Source organism: Leptonotus elevatus, chromosome 8, assembly GCF_054856555.1.
Source record: "Leptonotus elevatus isolate MCC_2025b chromosome 8, RoL_Lele_1.0, whole genome shotgun sequence".
In the NCBI taxonomy this organism is placed as follows: Eukaryota; Metazoa; Chordata; class Actinopteri; order Syngnathiformes; family Syngnathidae; genus Leptonotus; species Leptonotus elevatus.
In genome coordinates, this window is record NC_141246.1 from 24,547,349 (window position 1) to 24,573,135 (window position 25,787).

The window sequence follows — 25,787 nt, forward strand, 5'->3', positions numbered from 1 at the left end:
ATCTTAGAGAAATCCACTGGAGCAGAAACCACCTCAAGGCTCTGTGCTGTAATTGGCTGCAAGTAACTTTCATTGTGTCTCCTCTGCATCCCATGAGAACGTTTCAGTTATTTTTCTGATGTGGCAGACGGTTCAATATTAGAACCAATGTCCTAGTGGATTTGTATTGCTTATTGGTTATGTAGTCTGGCAGGGGCAAGCCCTGTTTTTTATTTTCTACTCCCCTTCCAGTTACCCATTCTGCACTTAGAATGACAAGATTTGTATAAGCTTGTAACTCATAGCAAAAAAGGCATTCAATCAGCAGTGTCGTAGTTTGGTGGCCAGTGTGGATGAATGCGCCATTCCTTATTTACAGCCCATCCTCATTCCGCTTGCTGTCTCACAGCCAGGACACTGTCACAGACATTTACACAAGCATCAAGTCAGCCGGCTGAATACCATCTCTTTTTCACTCCTTTTTGACTTGATCAGGAGGATTGCTGTGGAATAGCAAGTACCATGGGTGCAGATGACAGGAGGGGGCGGGGACATGTTCCTCCACCTTCATGACGACCATTTGTAGCGGAACACATGACTTTAAACACAATACTTAATCATAGTGCTGAATTAAATATTCCAACAGTGAGTGAACAATATTTCAATAAAAAGGTTGGATTGAAGACAAGAGTGCTACCACGACCAGGGAATAATTAACATCTAACATTAACAATAAAAACAAAATTCTTATTTCCTATCATTTGCATAATGCCCTCTGCATAATGGAAATTCCTACGTCAACTTTCTCCTACGCTAGTGTTTTGAGCGCACAAGAACAATTTTTTTGTCTCAATTTATTAATATTTGTGCAAAAGTTTCTTTTTTCTTCAGTTCTGCTGCCTCTATCCACTCATTACCCACTCACTTGCTCTCAATCATGCATTCCCCTTACCACTGAACTCACTGCTACCACCACAGGTATCTATGAACAATGTATAGAAACAACATGCTCCTTTTGAGCTGTCCATCTAGTGTTACCACTTGATGAAGCCTGGACTTGGACAGAGCAGTACCTTGCTCGTCGGTTAGCTGAGCAGGGACAGAGAAAAATAGGCGGACTTAGCTTAAGCCATCACCGATTCATTCCTGTCAAGGGGGAATCGTCTTGCCGAATGTCTGCTCTGTCTGCGCCACAATGAAATCCACCAAAGTCGTGTTACACCACCTGAGCTACCATTTAGACCTGCTTTTACTGAGTCTAAATTGTAGTCTACTTTTTGTGACCAAATTTGCAGATTGCATATTGATACAGTAATTTCATAGTAATTCATAAAGTTAATTGAAGTTTAAGTTAAAAAGATGTATTTATTGATTGAAATATTTATTGATAACAAACAAAGCTTGTTTTCAAACATACAACACAACTGCTGCTAAAGGGATAAAAACACAATAAAGCCATAGGCTTATTTCCATTGTACAGTAATGTAAAAAAAAAAAGTGTGAGAAATGGATTTATTTTTTGTTGTTTGTTTTTCTCCCAAAAACGTATAAATACTTTCTATTTTAGATGTTTTAAATGTCCCAGAGACGTATTTATATATATATTTTTTATGTTTTTTTATGCTAGAGCAGGGGTGGGCAAATTCGGTTCTCGAGGGCCGGAATCCTGCAGGTTTCGGAGGTTTTCCTCTTCCAACACAAGCTAATTCAAATCAAAAGGATCGTTATCAGGCTTATTCAGAGCTTGCTGATCAGCTGATCATATACCAGCTGTGTTGGAGAAACGGAAACATATTACACAAACGGCCAGCAGGTGGCAGCAAAGCAAAAGAGATCAACCAGGGGCCAAGTTGAAAAAAAGCTCATTACAGTACTCACATTTCAAAATAGATTTGTGAATAATGATGAAACTTAGCTATATTCTAATGCTAATTGCTGCAAAACGGAAACAGATAGAAATATACTTTTTTTCCTGATGAAAGAAGAGACTCTAATCTTTCTTTTGGTAGGTGCCATGTTTTTATAGCAATAGAATACAATATTCTGTGGGCCTTGCAAAATCTGTGAAAATCCAGTAAAACAGCCGGGAGTGAAGGAAATTGCTTCTGTGAAAATAGCTGGGAGTGAATGAGTTAATGTTGGACATTGATGACAGCACAGTGAAGAGCCGGGCATTAATCTATTAAAAAAAAAAGTGGTGTTAAAAGAACTTTAAATTAACTCGATATTAACGCACAAGTTTTGACATTCCTAATTAAAATGCTCTTAACTTTTGATCTTATCTCAAGCAAATGGTCTCCAACTTTGGTTTTAAATTAGACCAGCAAAATGATGCTGTTGTCAAATCCAGCTTTTTTTCATTTTAGGCAGCTGGTCTAAGTTAAGACTCTCCTTTCTCAGCAGCAATTAGAAACTGGAATCTATGCCTTCGGTACATCTCGGCTGGATTACTGTAATGCACTTTATTTTGGAGTCAGCCAGTCCTCCCTCAAGTATCTCAAGATGGTCAAATATGCTGCTGCTCACCTCCTAACTAGTGCTTGCAGGAGGGAGCACATAACCCCTATCCTGGCCTCTCTTCACTGTCTGCCCGATCAATTTAGACTTCATTTTAAAATTATTTTATTTGTTTTAAAATCTCTAAATGGTCTTGCCCCACCTTACCTCCCTGAGCTCCTCTCCCTACATATCTGCCCGGTGCCTCAGATCAGCGGACCACAATGCACTACTGGACGTACCGAGAGCAAAGTGGAGGCTCAGAGGGGATTGAGCCTTTTCAGTTGTCGGGCCCTCCCTTTGTAACGACCTTCCGTTAAATATTAGGCAATCCTCCACTCTATCCATTTTTGTGCTTATATCAACATCTTTATTCTTTGGCTGTTGACTCTGCATGAGACTCGTTTCAGTGTTTTATGGTGCCTGCTGTATTTTGTGTTACTTATTTATTGATATTTATTGTATTTACTTAATTTATTTATCTACTTATGATATTTAATAATATTTAATTTATTTTGTGTTTATTTTATGACTTGAGTTGAGTAGAGAAGACTCACGTCCAAACATGCACGTGCCATGGTGGCTGATGTGTTTAAGAGCAGCTAGGAAATTTGTAGACATGTAAAAAAGAAATAAAATAAAAAAAGTAGCATGTGTGTGTGTATAAATGGTAAATTAGAAGGGATTGCAACTGCCTGATTTGCCTGCCCTTTTTGAGTGCTTCTGACCCGTTGCACAGTTCATGCTGAACTCTCTTCCCTCTCATCCAGACACTCACTCAAAAGCGTAACATTTTATTGATACATAAAGTAGTTTTATGCAAACTTTTTTGGGGGGTAGTGGGGAGGGTGGCTGAGCTAAGTAAGATTTTAGAGCCAACCCCCCCTGCTGTTCACAGGGAATCGAAACATGGTTTCCAGCAAGCTTATTGCACACAATATCGGCCGCCCACACATAGTAACATAGCGTCTGCTGAAATGCATTGGGGATGTTGATGTTGTTGTTTTTCATTTCAAATATTTGTTGGATTGAAATTCTTTTGCCTGAACCATTTGTCATAAAACATTATAATCACAAATAGCTGATTTATTCTTGAGGGAGAACTTATGCAGATAACAAAGCAAACCTTGCAAGATTACTTCATATGAATAAAGACTACAATAGCTGAATCCCATATTGAAGAATTATCAGTATCAACCCAACACTCTGGCACCTCCAAATGGCAACATAAACACACTGCATGATAATTGCAAACCGAGAATGCCTGAAATGCATGCACTCACTGATTGACCCCTAAATGTATTAAACATGGTTTTAATAAAATATTCATGGAATTGAAATAAAATAAATATTGATGACCCAAATGTTGCATATATATGATAAACATACATTCAACCATGTAATCAAATGTCTTAATGACACCACCACACCCTCCTAAAGCTTTTAGGGGGCAGTTACTTTTGCACACAGGGACAGGTAGCTGTGAATAGTGCAATAGGAAGATCTACAGGGATCCTCACTGCAAAAACTGAAATCTTAAGATACAATTTCTTTGATAAGTTATTTTTACTTAAAATGAAATTGTCAGACAAGACCATTGTGCTTATTTTAAGATACGTATTACTTAATTATCTTATTTGATCATAGTCTTGGCATTGAGTGTTAACAGCCAGTTTTAAGCACTGTGAGGCTTAAAACAAACATTTTCCACATTTTAAGATGACTAATCAACATCAAAGGCCCTGAACTGGGGTTTCATTTATTACATTTTGTTATTTTTTGCATAATCTAGTAATAAGATAAATAGAAAAAAATACAAGTGTGAAAACAATACAACAAAAGTGCAATATAGCACTTTATTGTAAGCATTTTTTTCCTGTAAAAATCAGTTCCTGGGGCGTTGAATTATATTTACTCAGCTAATTTTTCCTTGTTCCACTACCAGCTCAGTGGTCAAGTGGTAGAGTGTCTACCCTCAGATTGACCGTTGTGCGTTCAATCCCTGGCGGGGTCATACCAAATACAATCAAAATAGGACCCGTTAACCTCCCTGCTTGACACTCAGGCTAAGTTGGCCAAACGTAAATTAATATGTATGTACCTGTTCTATATATTACAGGCAACAGCTTGAAAAAAAGTCAACATTACTTGTTTGTAGTCTAAAAATACAATTTTCAAGACGGCTGTAGTTGATATGGGCCAAGTATTATTTTCTTATTTTTTTAAATCTTACAGGTAAATTTAAATTAAAAAAAATATTGTTCTGTTGGCAGATAATTTTGCTTATTTGGAGTAATACTTTTCTTATTTGACTATATTTTTATATACATTTTCTACTGTCCTTTTCACAGTGATATTGCTCCCAAAAAAATCTTATTTCTTTTATGTGTATAAAAAAAAATAAGATGGAGAAGTTACATGCTTTGAAAACAAACAAACAAGACAGCATGAAATGAAACCGAACACTAATCCTCTTACACCCTACTAAGCTGGCTTTTGTATACAGATATTGATAGCACTGACCTACTGGGAGCTGCACATACCTGTCACCACATCTCAATTGTGACAGCACGAACAAGTTGCCACGTAGCTGTAGATGAGTCCAGTCGTAACAGCTAATCAGTGGAATTTTACTTATCTGGAGATTAAGCCGTGGAGAAAAATGTAACGTACCGCTGGTGTACCGCTGGTGTTCCTATGCCTGTAAGCCTTCCCGGTGTCCCGACAAAACAGCATACCCGTCGGAGTAGCATACCTCACACATATGCGCAGGCAATTGCATCATAATGCTGTCGAAATTGTCGGAGCAGCATACCTCGGCTGACAAGTAAGTAGAAGGATGCAATTACTGATGATTTAGCACTGCATTTTATTGCGTTTTATAATGATTTTATTTAGTGAAAGTATTTTTTTCGGAGAGTAAGTTTTGCTCTCGTGTCGTGGATCACTGTGCGTTATTTCGTAATTATGGCCATTTGATGACAGTAAATGTGTTAGGGATATGTAATATGACGTTAGTGTTATATAAGTCTATTTGTTAGGAGGGTTGATATGACCTGAGATTGGCTGGCAACCAGTTCAGGGAGTACCCCGCGCCTACTGCCTGAAGCCAGCTGGGATAGGCTCCAGCACCTGCCGCGACCCTTGTGAGGACAAGCTGTTAAGAAGATGGATGGATGGTTAATATGACAAATTTAGAGGCATTTGTGATCATTGTTTCCTTATATTCCTTTCTTAGAGATAGAAAGAAGGTGGGATGAAATATTCAATTATCTCTCTTTGGGAACATATCCCCCAGAGATGACAAAAGGTCAACAACAGTCCTTAAGGAAATATGCCTCAAAAGTTAGCATTCATGGTAAGAGTTAAATGTTGATAAATTAGTGATAACTACATTACTGTGATATTTACAATTGAAAAGTTAGCTATATCTCACCAATGCGACATTGCAATGCAATATTATTATTTCTATTTCAACAGATCATTGATGCCTATATCCACATTATTTTACAGGAAAGAGCAGTAAGTGTCATTCATATAGCCTTTTTTTTTTCATTTAAAATATTCACATTATGCAATCACAGAAACCTGTGTACAGAATGGAGGCAACCATTGCAACAACACTCTTCTATCGTGGCCAATTCAGAGTTGCTCAAAAGGTCTCTATATTATGGTCATATTTTGGATATGAACTGAGATTGAGTTGCTTTTTGGTTTCTGTTTGCACGTTTGTTTTCAGACCTGGATCTGCCCAGTTAATGTTGGTGGTCACTGGATTTAGCGGCATCTCCCTCAATTATATAATTACTTATCTTATTACTACAACCATAATTTGGGTAAGCTTCTGAATGCAAAAAGGACAGAGACGTGATGTTCCAATTAAAGTATTTATTTAAAATACCATTTTAAATAAAAGCTTCAAGATAAACTAAAAAAGAGATTTAAAAAAAGACACAGCAACTTAACATGTAATTTATTAAGACTAGACTTGCTATATAAAACAAATTAAGCTAAAACTAGCTTCTGTACACAAAACAGAATTAAGATTAACAACTAGAAAAATTTCCGCGGAAATTTTGAATGGGCCTGCTGACTCTTGCAAGGTGGAAAGTTGCATGCACTGAATTGTTTGCCAAATGTTGGTGTACTTTACCTCTCAATTTGTGTCAGCAGGAATAGAGTCCAGGACTATTTGTAATAACTGCTTAAAAAATAATAAATGCAGTTATTACATGTGTAATGGCTTCCCTTATGTCTTGATTGACATTTTAGTCTAACAAAAGGAATCAGTTTAATTTCTTGCCAAGTGTTTTATTTGCTTATAGTGTAATCGATTAACTAAAATATAAGATGCAATATACTGTATCATGGAGCAAATACAGTATGAATGCAGTGTTTAAATTTGACATTGCATATTAAAAGACATGTTGGTGCTGATCAATATTGCAGGAATGTTACTCCAAAGTACATGTAAATGGCTCTTAAAAGAGCCGTTTTGGGTCTTTGTTACACAGCATCTTCATCGTTTCCTGAGCACACAAAGGAACAAGTTGTTAGAAAATAGGCAGCAAAACTGAACAGTTAAAACTTAATCTAAATACTCAGCCAATACACATGTGACGGTTTTTCAGTGAGGAATCCTGTAGAATAAATAATTTTGGTCTACGTTTGCGGGATCCCTTTTTTCATCTTTTCTCTCCACCAGTTGTACCAGACATAACAACCTTGATATCCTTGGCCATGTCAAGTAGCGCCCCTTGCTGCGCTCCATCCACCTGTATTGCATGTGAAAATGAAAAATGAGTGTTCCATGTTTGCCTAGATCAATTCAGTAATCAATCATCACTTACCATCGCAGTTCATCCCTTACCATCGCAGTTCCTCACCGACACAAACGCTTTTCATTGTGTTGTAGTCACAATCACAATAAGGACAAACAAAACATTCAAGTCCAAATGCACGATGTCCTGCTAACAGAAAAGCACACTGATTAAAAGTACCTTCATACAACACTGCTCAAAATAAGGGAGCGCTTAAATGACATATCCCATGTCTTAAATTCAATTTAAAGCTCAATACGTTTAGAACTAACTAAATGATAAATATGTCTACAAAAAAAAATGATTGGCCGCTCTGATTTTGAGTGTAATTCTGTTATGACACAAATTTTGAACGAGCAAAGGATTTAACTTTTCAGCCTTTACAATTTAAAGTACAGTATCCCCCTCTTTTGAGCAGTGGTATGAAAGGCTCAATAACATTTGCAAAGGCACACTTATGAAAATGGTGCCCTTGCGATCTACAATGAGCTGACACAAGAAGTTAACACACAGTAGACCGGACTGTGGTAACTGTAATAAGTGTGCAGAACGCCTGATTGAACACAACAATCTGGGCGAGATATGTAAATGTGATCAATCAGTGTCTGCTTTCCAGTTGTGGCCTGGGTGATCAGCTGTGAAGGATCCAGACAAATGAGTTTCAGTGAGGCAAAGGACATCTGCCAGCCTCAACTCATGATGAGACTTTAAGTCGTCAATATGTATGAGATGGAAGCCCCTCAGTGTTGTGATGAACAATGGTCAATGTGGGAAAAGCAGTTTGCGGCATTTTGGAAAAGTACAACAATGGTCTTGTACTTTGGAAAGAAGCGCGCGTCATACTGTCCATTGCCGTCGTGACGTTGGGATTGGCATAGATTTTGGATTCGTTAAAGTCTATGACCCTCAATCCCTGAAGTGACGTCGTGCGGCTTAGGGCAACATAGGCCATTCCAGGTTCAAACACACGCTTAAGAGACACCACTGCAGAGGTCATTGTCATGCCTTGCACTTTGTGAGCCGTGCATCCAAAGGCAAGCTTCATGGGGAATTGCCGCCTGACCACGCCTTTTATGCCCAGGTTTTCCTCCGACCTTTCGATATAGACCAAGTCATCCGTCGGCCCCAGAATTTTCTTGCGCAATTTCTGGCCCGCTTCGGGATTGTCTAGCCTCAGGCCGAGCAAGGTCACTTTCTCCGCCGACCCCTTTGGGGCACTTTGAACAATGTTGCCTATTGTGCCAAAGGTCCCGTTCACCAATCCGTCCTCGACATCCAAATTCCGAAGAAGCATAACACGTGCTCCTACACCAGCTTGAAGGGTATCCGGTAGATCCCTTCTCGACCCCATGATCACTTTGGTCACAGTGACCATCGCCCCCGACCGTGGGCTCTTCCTGTAGTCCTCTGCGGGAATATTGACCACAGTCAATTTGAGAGCAGCCACAGTTGCTGCATTGTGCCTATCCACCTCTTTATTGGTGGCAAAGATATGCAGAGTATCCGCAGGGAGGTCTCGCGCATCCGTGACAGCCGTGGTGAGTAACGCCCTGTCACCATCGCCAAGTGGATCAGCCTTCCCCTTCTCCCTGATCCTGTTCAAAAGCGACGTCGTCTTTTTGCCGCATGATTTGAGTAAGCTTGACCATCTGAAAATCTGTCCAGAGGTCAAGAAGATCGTTGTCAGAAAAGCAGAGGGGTTTGGACCTTCCGAGGGGTGGCAGTTGGTAGAAGTCCCCAACTGCAAGAACGGAGATGCTCCCAAATGGTCTCTGGTTGCCCTTGATTTGCTGAAATCTCCAGTGGACATAGGCAAAGAGTTCCTTGGAGACCATGGAGATCTCGTCGATGATCAAAATTTCCACGTTGCAAAGGGTTGCTCTCAATGCGTCCAACGTATTCCCCAGCGCCTGGTAAGGAGGCTTTAGAGTCCTGGGGAGTTTCAAGAGGGAATGAAGCGTTTTCCCTGAGATGTTGTAAGCCGCCGTGCCAGTAAACGATGTCAGCAGCACAGCAGGCTTGGCCATATCTGCTTCGCTGCGGAACCTGGGAAGCTGGCGGAGAATCTTACTGGCCTCCCGGTAAATGCACTTGATGACATGAGATTTACCACAGCCAGCTCCTCCGGAGATGAAATAAAAGAAGGGCTCGAGGAGACGATCCGAAACGCGTTTCAAACACCAATCGCGCACAGCGTAGAAGACGGACGCTTGCGTTTCATTGAGACTGCGGTACATGTTCCTCACAAATTCGGCGGTCAACTTTGGCGCCTCAAACACCGGCAAGACCGCGCCGCTACCAGGAGCGTCCTGGTAGGCCGGAACCTCATCTTGCGGGTCTTCCTGTAACAGATTTGATTTGCGTTCGGCGGCACACTCCAAACGCTCTGCTTCTACCTCCGGCGCAAAAGTGCTCCACGCGTTGAGAACCGCACGAAGCTCTTTCAATTTTTCGAAGGCATTGTCCACGGTCTTTCCCCGTCCTTCGTACCGCCCCCGATTGCGGTCGACGATAGCCCGCACCTGACCGAACTTTGATTCCCCGGCACCGTAGAACTCCTCGTACGTTTTGAGGTTTTCAGACCTGAGCTCAGCGTCGTCTCTGTGGGGGAGGTACAATTTAAGCTGGGTCCTGTAATACTTCTCAGCATACTTTTTGATTGAGAAGCGAGTGAATCTGATGACGGCATCTTTTCCAATCCGCTTCTGGATGAATCCCTTGCCGTGTGAGAGGGGAATGACATTCTTGCCCTCAGTCTGCTGACCGTAGACGACTCTGTATTCGGATGCGAATTCGGCGAGACACATCCGCTCAAACATTGCCGTTCTTGGTCTTGCCACATATTTGTCTGGCAGACCCGACATCCACACGTTGTCTGCGTCCGGATGCATGGTCTTCAGTCTACTCATTGGTAGACTCAATTTCATGCCATCCTCAGCAGTCTGGATGAAAACTACGCTGCGCGAGCACTTCTTCAGAGGGAGACTGCATGTCCGCGCCACCGCTTCTTGAGCGCTCACCTCTCTGTGCTTGGAATACGCCGCCATTATTTTCCTCATCTCGTCCTTTTTGTCGACAAGAGGCTTTGTCTTCAAGTCTTTGACGACAGACGTGAGGAACTCGGACATCTCGTGCTCCGGTTTGGAAATGTACGACATCATGTACATGAGACATGCGACGTCATCGAGCACGTACTGAATATCCATGTTGGCGTTCCATGCCCGCAGCAGATGTGTGTTGTAAGCATTGATCCAGCTTTCCGTTGGAGCACGCTTCAACATGACAACCATTCCGGAGGTCAGATTAGTGACGCTGTCCTTGTAGCTGTCCATTGTCAAATTGGCCTTTTTGAGAAGCTCCGGCAAGTCCTGCGGGACATCCGCGTCCATAAGGATCTCTCTGATGCGTTTGAGCTCTTCTTTAGCCTCCCTTTGTTTTTCGGTGAGGCGAGCCGATTTGGCCGCCTGCTTCCCATGCTGGCCTTCCACACTCTTGTCCGTTGGGACGTCTTCAGTCTCCGTCTGGAATGGCAACGTGATGGTGGTTTGGTCCATCGGCAGTTTGGGGTACCCAAATCTGCAAGAAACGTTTCCTTTCCGACAAGACTTTGTGTGGTTTTTGCTATGTGCCTGAACGCTGGTGACAATGTCGTGCAGTTCAGGGTCCTCAATCGGGTCTGGTATTTTGCAAGTGATGTACTTGTCGATGAAGTCAATGGCTTCTTGACAACAACTGGGGTCGGGTTCTTCGATGACTGGCGCACCCTTAATCCAGAGCAGCATGTGAGCGTGCGGACTTCCTCTGGCTTGAAATTCTACACGATAGAAGTGGTTTTCTACCGGACGGAGGGGCTGTGCAGGAGACAGGATGAATACCATAAGAGCATCCATCCTTTTCTCAAAAAGGCGCATCACTGTGACTGGATTGCTGCGAAGAACATCGCATTTGGCATTCCAGTCGAGATGGGAAAAGTCCCCTTGTTCGCCTTGCTGCGCTTTGACGATCTCGATTACTTCAGGCCATCTCATTTCCGCAGCAGAAAAGGTAAGGAAGAATGTGGGCTTGCCCAACTGCCTGGTCATTGCATGGAGGTCCCTAAGGGCACCCTCCCAAAAAGCCAGCGTGCCTCTCAAGGGCTGCATGAAGCGCATCGCATGCTCTCTTTGGATGAGCTTCTCCAGTTCATCTTTGTCCTGAAGCATCCGGTTTGAAATCTTCCTCCCATCCCAAGTGAGGGCTGTTCCCTTGCGGGCCTGAATGGACATGCTGTTGGTGGCCAGATGAGTTTCTGTCACAAACTGCGCAAAGAAAAGGTAACTTTGATCTTGCATTGAAATACAAACTGGGTGACAGCTTAATTTCTCTCGCCTCATCGAGTGAGTTCTGTCCTGTTGGGAACTGAACGGGAAAGGCCATGGCTTCGAGGTTTGGCACGGCAAAAAATCCCACCGGCTTGTTTCCTTGGGCAGGAGCGATGCTAAATATGCCGTCCCCATATGACAGCTTTTCCTGTGCGATGTCAGGAGGCTGCATACAGGTGTCAAGCGTCAAGCCCGGCCTGAGCTCCTCTTTGCTCTCTTGGGGTGTCTGTTGCTCTTTGGTTGCGGGGGTGTCGCTGCTCTCTGGCTGTGCATCGGCCTCAGGGATGTTCTCTTCTCCTACCCCCTCGTCTTCCTCTTCTTGGAGACTTTCAAACTGAGCGCTTTCATCTATAGATACAGTTTGGTATTCTGGATGAATGCGTTTCAGTGTCGTCAGTGCTGCCAAGACATTTGTCATGTTGACAGTGTAAAAATGCTGGTAACCTTTGTACACAATGCGGCGCTTCAGCTTCACCTGGAGAAGCTGGGCCTCACTGCGCGGCCTTGGGAGGGAGTTCACTGTGGCTTCCATCTCTGATGGAACACACACCACAGAACCGTGTACGGCCCTTTGCCGTCCTTTGGGCAACGCAACAATCTTTGCAAAAGGGATGATTTTTGCAATTAGCTGTCGTTCAAGTACATTTAATTCCGACAGCTCTTCGGGAATGGGTGCCAGTGCCAAGTTATTTGCCACCGCCTGGGGTGGCATGCCACCTCTGAACAGATGGTTGTCACAGGTATGACAAATCCACTCCTGCATCCGTTCTTGAGGAACGGTACATGGGGCGGGGCAACTACAAGCGTGAACAAACTGACCTGTCAAGCACGCAAACGCCACATCAACATCTTTGGTGTATCTGGCTCGTTTGCAATGCTTTACTTGATTGGGGAAAAGCGCACGGTGGCACACTGTGCAGATATACGTCGGCCCATGCCGAACCCTTTCCCGGAAAGAAGCGATGGTGGCTTCCATTTCTGGATCTATGAGTGCCTGCTTCATTTCCACAGAGACGTCTACTACACCGTTTGCCTGATCCTGCTCAATTTCCTGACACTGGGGAATGACGCGACTATATTTATTTTTGATTTTCACAGCACTATTTAACTTGTGGCGAATACGTTGCAGCGCGTTTGAATCACGCCTGTCCTTTTTGTTTTGTAAACAGCGCCTAATATGAGAAAGCCTGAAAGCCGAATCTTTGTAATTTTTGTGTTTACTTTGAAAAGAAATATCCTTTCTGTACCTCTCTCGCATGTAATTTTTGTGTTTACTTTGAAAAGAAATATCCTTTCTGTACCTCTCTCGCATGTAATTTTTGTGTTTACTTTGAAAAGAAATATCCTTTCTGTACCTCTCTTGCATGTAATTTTTGTGTTTACTTTGAAAAGAAATATCCTTTCTGTACCTCTCTTGCATGTAATTTTTGTGTTTACTTTGAAAAGAAATATCCTTTCTGTACCTCTCTTGCATGTAATTTTTGTGTTTACTTTGAAAATAAATATCCTTTCTGTACCTCCCTTGCATATAATTTTTGTGTTTACTTTGAAAAGAAATATCCTTTCTGTACCTCACTTGCATATAATTTTTGTGTTTACTTTGAAAAGAAATATCCTTTCTGTACCTCTCTTGCATATAATTTTTCTGTTTACTTTGAAAAGAAATGTATTTTCTGTACCTCTCTCGCAAGTAATGTTTCCGTTTACTTTGAAAAGAAAGGTCATTTCTGTATTTCTCTCTTACGTACCTTTTCATCAATATCTTCTGCTTTTGCTGAAAAGCAAGATTGTGTTGGTATTTATTAATCAGATATTGCTGCCGTTTTGCCTTAAAAGCAGAATCACTGTTATATCTATTCTTTTGATAGAGCTTCTTTTTTTCCTTAAAGCAAGGATCACTGTGATATTTAGAATTAGATGACAGTTGTCGTTGGCACTTACGAATGTGTTGACGTTCCCTATACAAATGTTTTGCACGCCGACTTTTACTACATTTGGAAATATCTATATTAACATGCAGCAGTTTAAGTCCTTGCTGAGGTTCCGGAATATTTTGACTCTCATTAATTTGACTTGCTTGGCAATTTGGTTCAACATGTACCGCACTATGTAGCTCTTGATTTGGTACAATACCGATCACAATTTGTATCGCTCTCCGTGTGCTCTTATGGGCTGGCCGCTGTCGTCTGTGCCCTGCGGTGGATGTCTAACAAGAAAGAGCAAAAAAAAAAGAAATATATATATTTTTTTTTTGCTTTTACTGCGAAGCATTGTTACTACAAGAATGGACAATTAACTATACTTTTTTTTTGTCATGAAGATAGATATGTAAACATAACGGGCAAACAAAAAAGGAAAACTGAAATACCTTCTTGTCCTTTGGAACTTCTGGGCAGTCCTCAGGGCTGGAAAGATGAGTTGGAGACAGCTTGTCCATCGCCTCCAACATGGGTGGGCTGAACCAGAGAGGGTTCAATGGGATGTTGCACTGTAAAAAACAAAACAAAATAGAAATAGAGAAATAGAATTTTAACATGTGCCATGGTAAAAGGCTGAATGAATCCATGATCACCATCACAAACCTGGAGAGTGCCCATCCACCCAGTGGGCCCACAGGTGACCTCAGAGTCCACAACAGAGCTGCTCTGAAATGACTAGTGACATTATTGCAACACACACATTCATATAATTTAAGGTTTTCAAAAACATGTTAGGAGGTTTTCAAAAACATGTTAGGCTTGCGTTTACCTCCTTGGCCTTCCCGACGAGTGTCCAGTCAAAAGGGTTGGAAGGCTGAGGCGCAGTGACCTCACCCTTAACAACCACTTTTGGTCTGAACACTCGAGCTGGTGGCGAACGCTGAGGAGCAGCCGGTGCAGGTGGTGCAGTCCTCTCCATCCGCAGGTTGACGGCAGCCCACAACAACCGCACAAGCACCGGCATCCCATCGCTGTCACTGAGGTGTACCTTCCAGACATGATCAGAAAAAATATTATACATCTACAAACATACTTTTGATAGGAGGAGCACTAATAAAATGTTTGTTTGTTTTTTGCAGCAACTAATGTACTTACCCCGTCTCTACACCACAAGTGAAGATGTGACAGCGGGAAGTGGCCAGCAACAGATAGGCAGCGAATACCTACAGTAACAAAGGAAAAAACATTATTAGCTCAAGAGTCCCCTGCTGAGACACACCAATGAAATCAGATCAGGAGGTGACTTAAAGAAAAGTAGAACTTTATGTGTGAAAACAATTTTCAACATGGAACATACCCATAAGTGCTGCCACCCGGTTGTACTCCTGGCGAAGAAGGTCCTGCTGGGCCAGCTCGACGTTCAGACGAGGGGGGAAGTCCAGCACAAAAACCTGCACAAAGTTTAAAACTGTAAAATATACATCTGGAGCAAGATGAACTTTCATTCATATTCCATCCTTCAATATTCATTAACTGTTTAACTACGGGAAAAGGCTGAAATGTATTTTAAACAGAACATATTTGACATATGCAAGTACATACTTGAAATGTAAATGTATGATCTATATGAAGGAAATGTGTGAACTTACGTTGGGCCAGTGGCTGCAGACGGTGTGCAAGAACTGGCCAAAGTCAGCCGCTGCCTCAGCGATGGGGCGGCCCAAGTTGTTGCTGGGAGCCAAAATGCAGACCACCTCGGGTGACCGAGGCAGAACAGCATTCAGCACCTCAGCACGCAACTCTGAGGCCCTGGCACCCGGGGTGGACATCACGGCAAACGAGAAACGTCCCTCCGGCATCTTCACAACCCCATCGGCAATGGCTCGCAGGTGGGAGTCACCAACAACCAGGACAAACTATTACAAAAGAGGAAAAAAAAGTAGTAATTGAAAAAAGGAAAGAAGTAATTAAAAAAAAAAAATAGACACAAATGAAGGTTGTTAATTTGTTATAAAGGCAGAGTTGATTATAAAACATACCGTGTTGTCCTGGTTCAGTGCTGGAATGACCAGTTTGTGCCTCCGCCCAGTCACAGCTGAAACTGGCCAGTGCCTCTGCCTAAAATGATGCACACGCAGAATACCATGTCAAGTCTCAACTTCAATTGCTGACAATGCACAGTACAAGTACATGTTCCACTTTGAGTGTATATGAACCTGCAAAATATTGGAATTGTTTAAAATAATCGATTGCAAAACTGCTGCAAAAGCAATTAAAATTGTGACTGACCTGGTACCAGAGCCTTGGCACCAACAGGGGACACCTAAAACATAAAGCATAGACATTACACAATTGTAGGCATGTGCAGTCACCATAATGCAGAGTAAAAAGCAAACATAGGTTGTAATGGTTAAATTAGTTTCAATTTAAATTGACCAGGTATTTTGTACATACAAGTGATGTTAATTCAGGCCAGGTTTATTAATGAAATTCTTAATCACAAAAGAGATTCAAGGACTTAACTGATACTTTTGTTTGTCTGAAATACAGTCACAATTGCTCAATTTTGCTAGAATTTTCTGATCAAATACATGAGCAGAAAGGCAGCAGATTGTACCAGATTAGATTATAGTATAAAGGAAGTATATAGAAATATGTTTTTGACAAAACAATGACATACACTGTTTAGATAGACATGAAGTCTAAAACAAAACATTAGTTATTAAATATAACCGTCTTAGTTATTATTTACATCTGGTCTATGTAACTTAAAAGAAACCATGTGAAATATCTGTGTCCGGGCTAGGCATCTCACAAATTTGTGATCAATGTTAGTGAGTTTATTTTTGACATCAGTAAAATTTTTGAAATCTTGTAGAAAACAGACTTCATCACAATTAAATTCAGAATTAGTTTGACATGAATAAAGCAATGCGCAAATATCGCTCAGTCATACACTCTATATTTGTCAAACTATGCCCTGGTGAAGACAATCTTGTGTTGAAACATGTTGGTAGTCCATTTTTAATAAAGGATTTTTTTACATTACTATTGAGTGTCTTGAATACACAGACTGCTTTTTACATAAGCATTTTAGCATTTTTTTCTGCTTGACTATATTTGTAGCCGGAAATAATGTGTATTGCACATTAACAAAGTTAATTGCAATTTGCCTGCTGTGGAACATACCTGGAGGGCAGCCACAGTAGAGGTATGCGGTGGGGAGCGGGCGTCCACAGTGGCGAGCCGACTGGCTGGAGCTGAAGTTCGGACTCTGGCCTTCTAAATACACATTGCAAATGTTTAGGATATTAAAAAAAAGTGTAATAGTAATAAAAAAATGATAAACTCTTGCTAAAATATGGCGTGAAACTCGTACCTTGTTCACTGGAGACTGCATCGTGGTCCCATCACTGGTGGCAGAGGGTGGGGACCGAGGCTGAAAACAAAATATACAGCACATTGAGGACCTAGCAGTGTGACTCAAAATAACTCAACACAGAATACACCACCGCCAAGTGCAGAATTGAATAGAGGCAAAGTACCTGCTGGGGTGCGATGTTTGGGCTCAGTTCCGGAGCAGCAAGGTCCAGCTTCTTCCATCGGCGCTTGGCTGCCTCGGGACGCTTCCCCTTCCGCGGCATGCTGCTACAGCTACCTTTACTGTAAGCAAAAAGAAAAGAAAAAAAACTTCCCAAGACAAAGTCAAAAGTAAACTGGCAGTAAAAAAGAAAATAAATTTAAATACAACAAAATAGTAAAGTAATGATATTAGAGTGTTTGTAATGTGCTGTTGAGTGCAAGTTCAGCTGTATTTGCGTTCTAGACTGTGATGTAGATCTTATATATGTATTATGTTGTTTGAGGGCAAGATGGAAGCAGGTAGATGAGGTGGAAGTCCAAGGCAGTGCTGAAGGTTTGAAATCCAAGTATCACGGTCAGCAGCTTTCCAATTCGCACAGTGCTCAGTGGATCGCTAAAAGATTCAAGATAAAATTTGTAGTTAATCTCAGATGTGTATGAAACATTAAAAATGTACATTGAGTCTAATGAGGCAGTGGTGTCATTGTAATAAAAATAAGAAACCGTCATCAATTTAAGTATAGTAACATCACACATTGTATAGTTCATTGATTATAAATAATGGATGGGGTGAACAGAGCCTTGAATAAATCCTCAACAATAGAAAAAATGGATCCACTATAGACTTCCTTGTTTACTTATTAACAAAGAAAACGGTATTGTAATAACATTATTACTTTTTTTTTCTTTTAGATTAATTTCCATGAGGTGAAACGGTTTGGAAAATGGATGGATATTCTGGATGGCCATGAAAAAAACGATCGCTACAGAAACCAACGGTAATCTTTCAAGGGGGAAAATAAAGGCAGCTTTGACAATTTACAAATGTGTGCTGTAGTCAATCAATGAAGGTCATTTAACAGTGTAAAATACTTCCAAAATCCCTCATCGGCGCCGCTCCGCTACACGGTCGAGCAGGACACGCCACTCAACAACCGACGCCCCTCTCCCCCACCCCTACCACGACGACGACAGACGAGACAAAAGCCTTACTGTATATTGTAGCAACGATGGATATACACAATTGAGATTTAGAGCATACTCAAACATATGTATATATATATATATATATATTTTTTTTTTTACTGCACATTAAAACCTTAATGTAACATCTGCTAGCTCTAGTCCGCTACACAGTCGAGCAGGACACGCAACTCAACAACCGACGCCCCCCTCCCACACCGCCACCACCACGACAGAATAGACAAACACCTTACTGTATATTGTAGCAACGAGGGATATACACAATTGAGATTTACAGCATACTCAAACATATGTATATATATATTTTTTTTTTACTGCACATTAAAACCTTAATGTAACATCTGCTAGCTCTAGTCCGCTACACAGTCGAGCAGGACACGCAACTCAACAACCGACGCCCCCCTCCCACACCGCCACCACCACGACAGAATAGACAAACACCTTACTGTATATTGTAGCAACGAGGGATATACACAATTGAGATTTACAGCATACTCAAACATATGTATATATATTTATTTATTTTTTTACTGCACATTAAAACCTTAACTCTTTGACCGCCATAAACGTTATAAGACATTTAGCATAAACCTAGGGAAGGGCGCCGAGGACGTTAAAAGACGTCCACTATGTTTTTTTGTTTTTTTGGGGGAAACGGGTGCAGGAAAGCCTTGGGCAGCTGTGCTGAAAGTATCAGGCAGATCTGGTTAGTAAAAGGACTCGTTTTGGCCCCTAGATGGCAGCGATGACTCTCTTTGCACAAGGTTGGATGGGCCGCCCACCGTGGGCGTCAGTAGAAGACGTGAGGCGGAGCTAGAGTGTTGAGGGGACAATGGCTGATCAAGCCACAATGGCTGACCAAGCAACCGGTTGCAAGCAGCTCACGCTTGAGCATTTTTTTCAAAGACGGAAAGCATCGATCAATACTAAAAAGCGCATTGATGTCGACGATGATGATGACTCCGAGCTTGACGCCAAAGTTGGAAGCCTTGACGCGACCGTTATGATCACGTAGTAAGCCTCACCGGCTAAGCGCGGCTAGCGCGGCTAGCCCTGCTAAGGCCGGAAAACGCGCACAATAACCGACCGGGTACTTCTACACAATCGGACATTCGATCGGGCGATGGAGAGTTGGCATCGACCAATGCAGATTGATGATGATGATGATGGTGAATCCCGAGGTTGACGCCACAGTTGGACGCCACAGTTGGACGCGGCCTTTATTCTCACGTCATAAAGCATCACCGGCTAGCTCTGCTAACGCCGGAGCTCCACATGCGGACATTTTGTCGGACAATGAAGAGTACCCCGAGTCCAATGCATATTCATCAGAGGAGCGGGTACAGTCTGATCACGGAGAAGACACTGTTTCTGGACTACGATGCCACCATGAATGGAGTGGATAAAATGGATCAGAACATCTCTTACAACCCGGTGTAGCAACTGAAGGACATGAGGAAGCCAGACGTAACACCACCGTAACGTACCCGTAGCATGATCCTGATATTAGACTTGATGGCAACACACACTGCAGTATATACTTGCTATTCCCCGGAAAAAACGGCCTGCAAGAAAGTGGAGCTTTTGCACGCGAAGAGGCAATCTGTTGTGCAAATGCTGTTGTGTCTCCTTGCACGCAGGGTAGAAAAAACAAAAAGAAAAACTGTCGTTGAAACATCCACATATTTGTAAATAGCACCACAGTTGCACACATTTGTAAATAGTTTGCCAAATTGTTGTCAAATTGTTACACTGTTGAATGTAAATAAACGTATTTTGCTATCAAAAAACACTTTTTCATTCTTGGTGGTAGTGTTTTATAGAAGTAAAGCACTATTTAGGTGTTTGTGGCATCATTCATGGACAAAAAGAAGTGTAAAATTCACTAGAGTGCATGAAATAATATCGTTTCACTAAAAGCTTGATTTCTCGTATTTGAGTTCAAAACAAGCGAAATCGAGTGAAACTAACCATTTTCTATTGTTGATTACTAAAGAACGGAATAAGGTAGAAACAAACTTTTTTTTTTTGATGAAAGATGAAAGTCCAATCTTTCATTTGGTAGTATATGTGTTTCCATAGTCCAAACAGAACATTTTCTGTGGACCTTGAAAGATCAGTCAAAATGCTTAAATCGGCTGGCACTGACGGCATCCCTTTTCTGAAAACGTCTGGCAGTCAAAGAGTTAATGTAACATCTGCTAGCTCTAGTCCGCTACACAGTCGACGCAACTCAACAACCGACGCCCCCCTCCCCCACCGCCACCACCACGACAGAATAGACAAACACCTTACTGTATATTGTAGCAACGAGGGATATACACAATTGAGATTTACAGCATACTCAAACATATGTATATATATTTTTTTTTTTACTGCACATTAAAACCTTAAAGTAAGATCTGCTAGCTATAGCTAGCGCTAGCAGGTGTAGTTAGCATGTAGGCTACCATGTCTAGCACTTAACTTTACCTATCTTGTTAAAACAGCAGCCGGATAACACAACGTTCAAACACATCAAATACGTTTCAATACATCGCCAGTATTAACGTGATGTAGTTTAGGATGGGGGAAAACTTGCAAAATCTCACTTATTTAGCATTATACATCAGACTACAAACAACTGCCATGCAACACTTACCTCAGACGAGAAGAAATGGGAAGAGACCGTGGTTAAGAACCTTCTAAAATAGTCTCATTCAAGCGGCTCTAATTGGCCACAGCACAGACAAGCAGAAAACGACCAATCAGGGAAAAGAGACAAGACAACACAAACTCCAACTATCAGCAAGGGGGTCCGTCGTCTAGAACCTTCCAAAATCAAGCGAATGTCATTGGCCACAGCACAGACAGGGAAAAAAACGGACCAATCAGGGTTAGGATTAGAAAAAAACGTGCGAGAGAAGACAACACAAACTCCCAACTATCACAAGATGGGTTGCAGCCCGATGGTGAGGTTGGAGCTCAGGAGAGAGGAAGTCGCTCAGGAGAGAGGAAGTCGCTCACGAGATGCTGTGACTATCGCGAGACCTACAGCGAGACCAGAAACCCTAACATGGCGGCGCCCTGCTGCTAAGATAGAACTAGCTCTATTATACTAAACTAATCCAAATTTAACCATCATATATCTTGGCTTTTCTCTTCTCTCTTTCATCCGGCAGATCTGAAATACCACCCAACGTGGAGGACCTTGAACGTTTCATCGACGGATATTTTTACAGCTGCGCGATGGAGGATCCTTCCGTCGAGAAACCGTCAAAGAAACCTTCTTCGAAGAAGAGGAAAAACGATTCAGCGACGGACACGGACGACCTAACCACTACGGACGTTTCGGTCAGTGTGCTGGAGTCCATAAATAAAAAACTTGACGTCCTCGGCCTCATCCTCGAGGACGTCAAAGAATTAAAAGTAAGCATGGAATTCATCAGTCAGCAGGTAAGTGTCCTTAAACAGGAAAATGCCGAGCTACATTCTACACTCACGGCTGTTTCAGCCGAGCTGGAAACTATGAAAAAAGAGAATAAAACGCTAAAAGAAACAGTTTTAGATGTACAATCCCGTAGTATGCGGGAGAATTTAATATTCTCAGGTATATCTGAGAATACCTCTGATAACCCAGAGGTTGAGATAAAAAAAATTATGACGAATTCATTAAAAATTCCCCAGGAGACGGTAAATAACATCTCTTTTGACCGGGTACATCGGCTTGGAGCCCGTAGAGGCAACAAACCCCGTCCTATTATTGCCAAGTTTGAGCATTTTAAACAGAAATTATTTGTTAAAAGTAAAGGACGGGAGCTTAAAGGGACCTCATTTGGAATGAATGATCAATTCCCGAGAGAGATCAATGAGCGGCGAAAGGTACTGTTTCCTATAATGAAACAAAATAGGCAGGAGGGTAAACGGACTACGATAGCCGTTGATAAGTTATATATCGATGGCCAACTATTCCGGAACCCCAATTCCACTCCCTGGCTGTTCTAATTAGCATTGGTGGAACTAAACTTAGTTTGATTACTAGGTGTATACATATACTGTATATGTGGTTATAAAACCAAAAATATGAATACTTATTATGTTTAGGCTATATTATAAATATAATATTAATACACAACTATATCTAAAGTATATTTAAAAAAAAAAAAAAAAAATCTCGCTGGGGTTACTGGTGTATTGTTATGTTTAATCCCCTGTTAATTTCCTTCACTTTCACCGCCCTACTCGTTTTTGCACTGTTTTATTTACTTACACGTTACCTTACACGTTACCTTACACGTTACCTTACACGTTACCTTACACATTACCTTACATGTTACCTTATACGTTACCTCATATTTTATACAAACTATATAAATCACCTAACCACTTTGATTCTATCCTATAACATGCCAGTGGTGGCAAATGGCCTATACAGATATATACATAGGACTGAGTTTATATTATTTGTATGCATAAATTAGTTCTGGTTTCCTGGAATGTTTGTGGCGCTCGCTCACAGGCAAAAAGAATAAAAACTTTAGACCATCTCTTAAAATTAAAAGCAGATATTTGCCTCCTACAAGAAACCCACCTACAAAAATCTGAAGAAAAATTACTTATTGATAAAAATTTTAGCCAAGCGTACTCTGCCCCTTATAACAGTAGACAAAGGGGAGTCTGTATACTCATACATAAGAATTTACTCTTTACTCTAAATAATACAATAACAGACCCAGAGGGCCGATACATTATTATTCAGGTGACTATATTTAATAAAATATATACATTCGGTAATTTATATGCCCCTAATAATGATGATCCGGCTTTTTTTCCATGAATTTTTCTCTAAGCTGTTTGAATTAGCAGCGAACTCTACTATTATTATTGGAGGAGACTTTAACACAACCTTAAATCCATTAATAGATCGTTCTAATAAAACAACATGTATAAGGCGATCACAATCCACAAAAGTAATAGGGGAATATATGGATGACTTTGGCCTCGTCGACAGCTGGAGACTTAAAAACCCAAATAAGAAGAAATTTACCTTCTTTTCCGCTGTGCACCGGTCCTTTTCAAGAATTGATTTTTTTCTTACAAATAATTCTATTGCTGATAAAACCGTTACAAAAATACATCCTATTATTATTAGCGACCATGCACCAGTCTCCCTTTCCCTACAAGTTGATTATACCTTTAAACCACCACCTACATGGCGTTTTAACATCTCACTACTAAACGACGCAGAATTTGACAAAATTATAAGAAAAGAATGGGCAGACTTTTTGGAAATAAATGACTCTCCAGACCTATCTCCAGCTCTTCTCTGGGAAGCTGGGAAAGCAGTAATTAGAGGTAAAATTATATCATATTCATCTTATAAAAAGAAACAGGATCAAAAATTAGAAAAAGACTTGGAAGATAAAATTAAACAACTGACGGATGAGTACGCAATAAACCCAAATAACCAAATATGGACTGACTTACAAAATACAAAAATACAGTTAGACGATATGTTAACTAAAAACACACAGTTTATAATACAACAATTGAGATACAACAACTTTGAATATAATAACAAATCAGGTAAATTACTTGCAAACCAACTTCAACGTAATCGGGAAAAATCGCTTATAACGGCTATTAAAGGTACAACTGGTGAATGTACACAATCACCAGAAGAAATTAATCAAATTTTTTATAATTATTATCACAACTTATACTCAGAAACTAATAAACCTAACCCAGAGCATATTGAGGCATTCCTCAGTAGCTTAAATATACCTCAGGTAACTACTGAATATAAAGATATGTTAGATGCACCACTTACTATAAACGAGTTGTACAGTGCTCTAGATAGTATGCCAAATGGCAAAGCACCCGGCCCGGATGGTTATCCGGCTATATTTTTAAAGCACTTCTGGTCAATGCTTGCTCCACTATTCCCGACAATCATTCATAGCGACCAAACAGGCTTTATTAAAGAGCGTCACTCTACTAATAATATTAGAAGGCTCTTTAACCTTATTAGTATGTCACAGCGGCATGATAAAAAGGCAGTTATTATATCATTGGATGCAGAAAAAGCTTTTGATAAAGTTAACTGGTCCTTCCTCTTTGCTGTTTTAAATAAATTTGGCTTTGGGAAGTCATTTATTCACTGGGTGTCAGTATTATATGATTCTCCTAAAGCTACTGTTACTACTAATGGGATTATATCTAAGAGTTTTACTCTACAGAGAGGCACAAGACAGGGATGCCCACTGTCGCCTTTATTATTTGCAATATTTATTGAACCGCTTGCATTAGCCATACGCCAGGAAAGAATGATTCAAGGAATTCACTCTGGGGTAACAGAACATAAAATTAATCTATATGCCGATGATATTTTACTTTATTTAGAAAAGCCTGCTATTTCGTTAGGGGAAGTATTTAACTTAATAACTAAATTCTCACAGTTATCAGACTATTCTATTAACTGGACAAAATCAACACTTCTACCTATTACAGAAAATTCATGGAACCCTGCAAGCCAGGACCCATACTACTCATTTCCTATAGGTAATTTAAAATACTTAGGCATAAAAATCTCACCTAAATTAACTGATTTAGTTAATTTAAATTTCACTCCACTTCTGGATAGCATTTATAGTGACTTGGAGCGCTGGAATAATCTTCCTATTTCTCTAATAGGACGAATAGCCACTATTAAAATGAAAGTTTTACCCAAAATAAACTATTTTTTCTCAATGATTCCATTTAAACCTACGGCTAACTGGTTCCAGTTGTTGGACTCAGCCGTTACAAAATTTTACTGGAAAAAAAAAAAGAAGCAAAGATTAGTCTATCTACTCTTCAGAAAAATAAATCCAAAGGAGGTCTAGAGGCACCAAATTTTATGCACTATTATATAGCCAACCAGCTACAATATATTATTTTATGGGCACAACCCAATAGAGATACTAACTGTTGGCTGGAACTAGAACAGAAGGATTGTAATAACCTCAGACTCCTAGATTTACTCTTTATTACAACATCGATTAAGCGACATAACTGCTTTAAAAATCCAATGATTTCCGCCACCCTGACTGCCTGGTGGAAGGCACTAGAAATGACAAAAGCCCAAGTGGAGCCCAGCGGGCTTTCTCCCCTATGGCATAACCCCGACTTTCAAATTAACAACCAATCGTTTTATTTGAATGTGTGGGAGCAGAAAGGAATTACACATCTCCACCATCTCTTCTCAGATAATATGTTTATATCATATACATCCTTGCTCCAAAAATATAAAATAAAAAACGGAAACTTTTTACATTATTTGCAAGTTAAAAGTATGATAAAGAAACAAATTCCAACACTCCAGGGTACGCTCCAACCGCCTGTTTTAGCTAAAGATATTACCAAGCTTTCTCCGACAACAACAAAAAAACTCTCAAAAATATATAAGTTACTTTCATATACTGATAAAACGTCTTTACCCATCTCAAAATGGGAAACAGACTTGTCTATAGCTCCGGAATCTGTCTTTTGGATTCAAGTTTGTGAAAATGTTTTTAAAATGACAAAACACACAAATTTACAACTTATCCAATATAAAATTATTCACAGAACATACATTACTCAATATATGATGAAGAAAATGGGACTCTCAGACTCCGACATTTGTC

At 40.7% G+C, this 25,787-nt stretch overlaps 2 long non-coding RNA genes across 2 annotated transcripts; one reads left to right on the forward strand and one right to left on the reverse strand.

Moving 5' to 3' along the window:
• The first annotated feature begins 5,013 nt into the window (after positions 1-5,013).
• On the forward strand, positions 5,014-16,623 carry LOC147170272 (uncharacterized). Its single transcript, XR_015095819.1, has 2 exons — positions 5,014-5,302; positions 14,715-16,623. It is a non-coding gene; the product is annotated as an uncharacterized LOC147170272 (long non-coding RNA).
• Positions 16,624-16,733: 110 nt separating this feature from the next.
• LOC147170273 (uncharacterized) lies at positions 16,734-17,551 on the reverse strand. Its single transcript, XR_015095763.1, has 4 exons — positions 17,121-17,551; positions 16,955-17,014; positions 16,780-16,857; positions 16,734-16,748 (listed from the first exon to the last, which is right to left on the reverse strand). It is a non-coding gene; the product is annotated as an uncharacterized LOC147170273 (long non-coding RNA).
• Between the last annotated feature and the right edge of the window lie 8,236 nt (positions 17,552-25,787).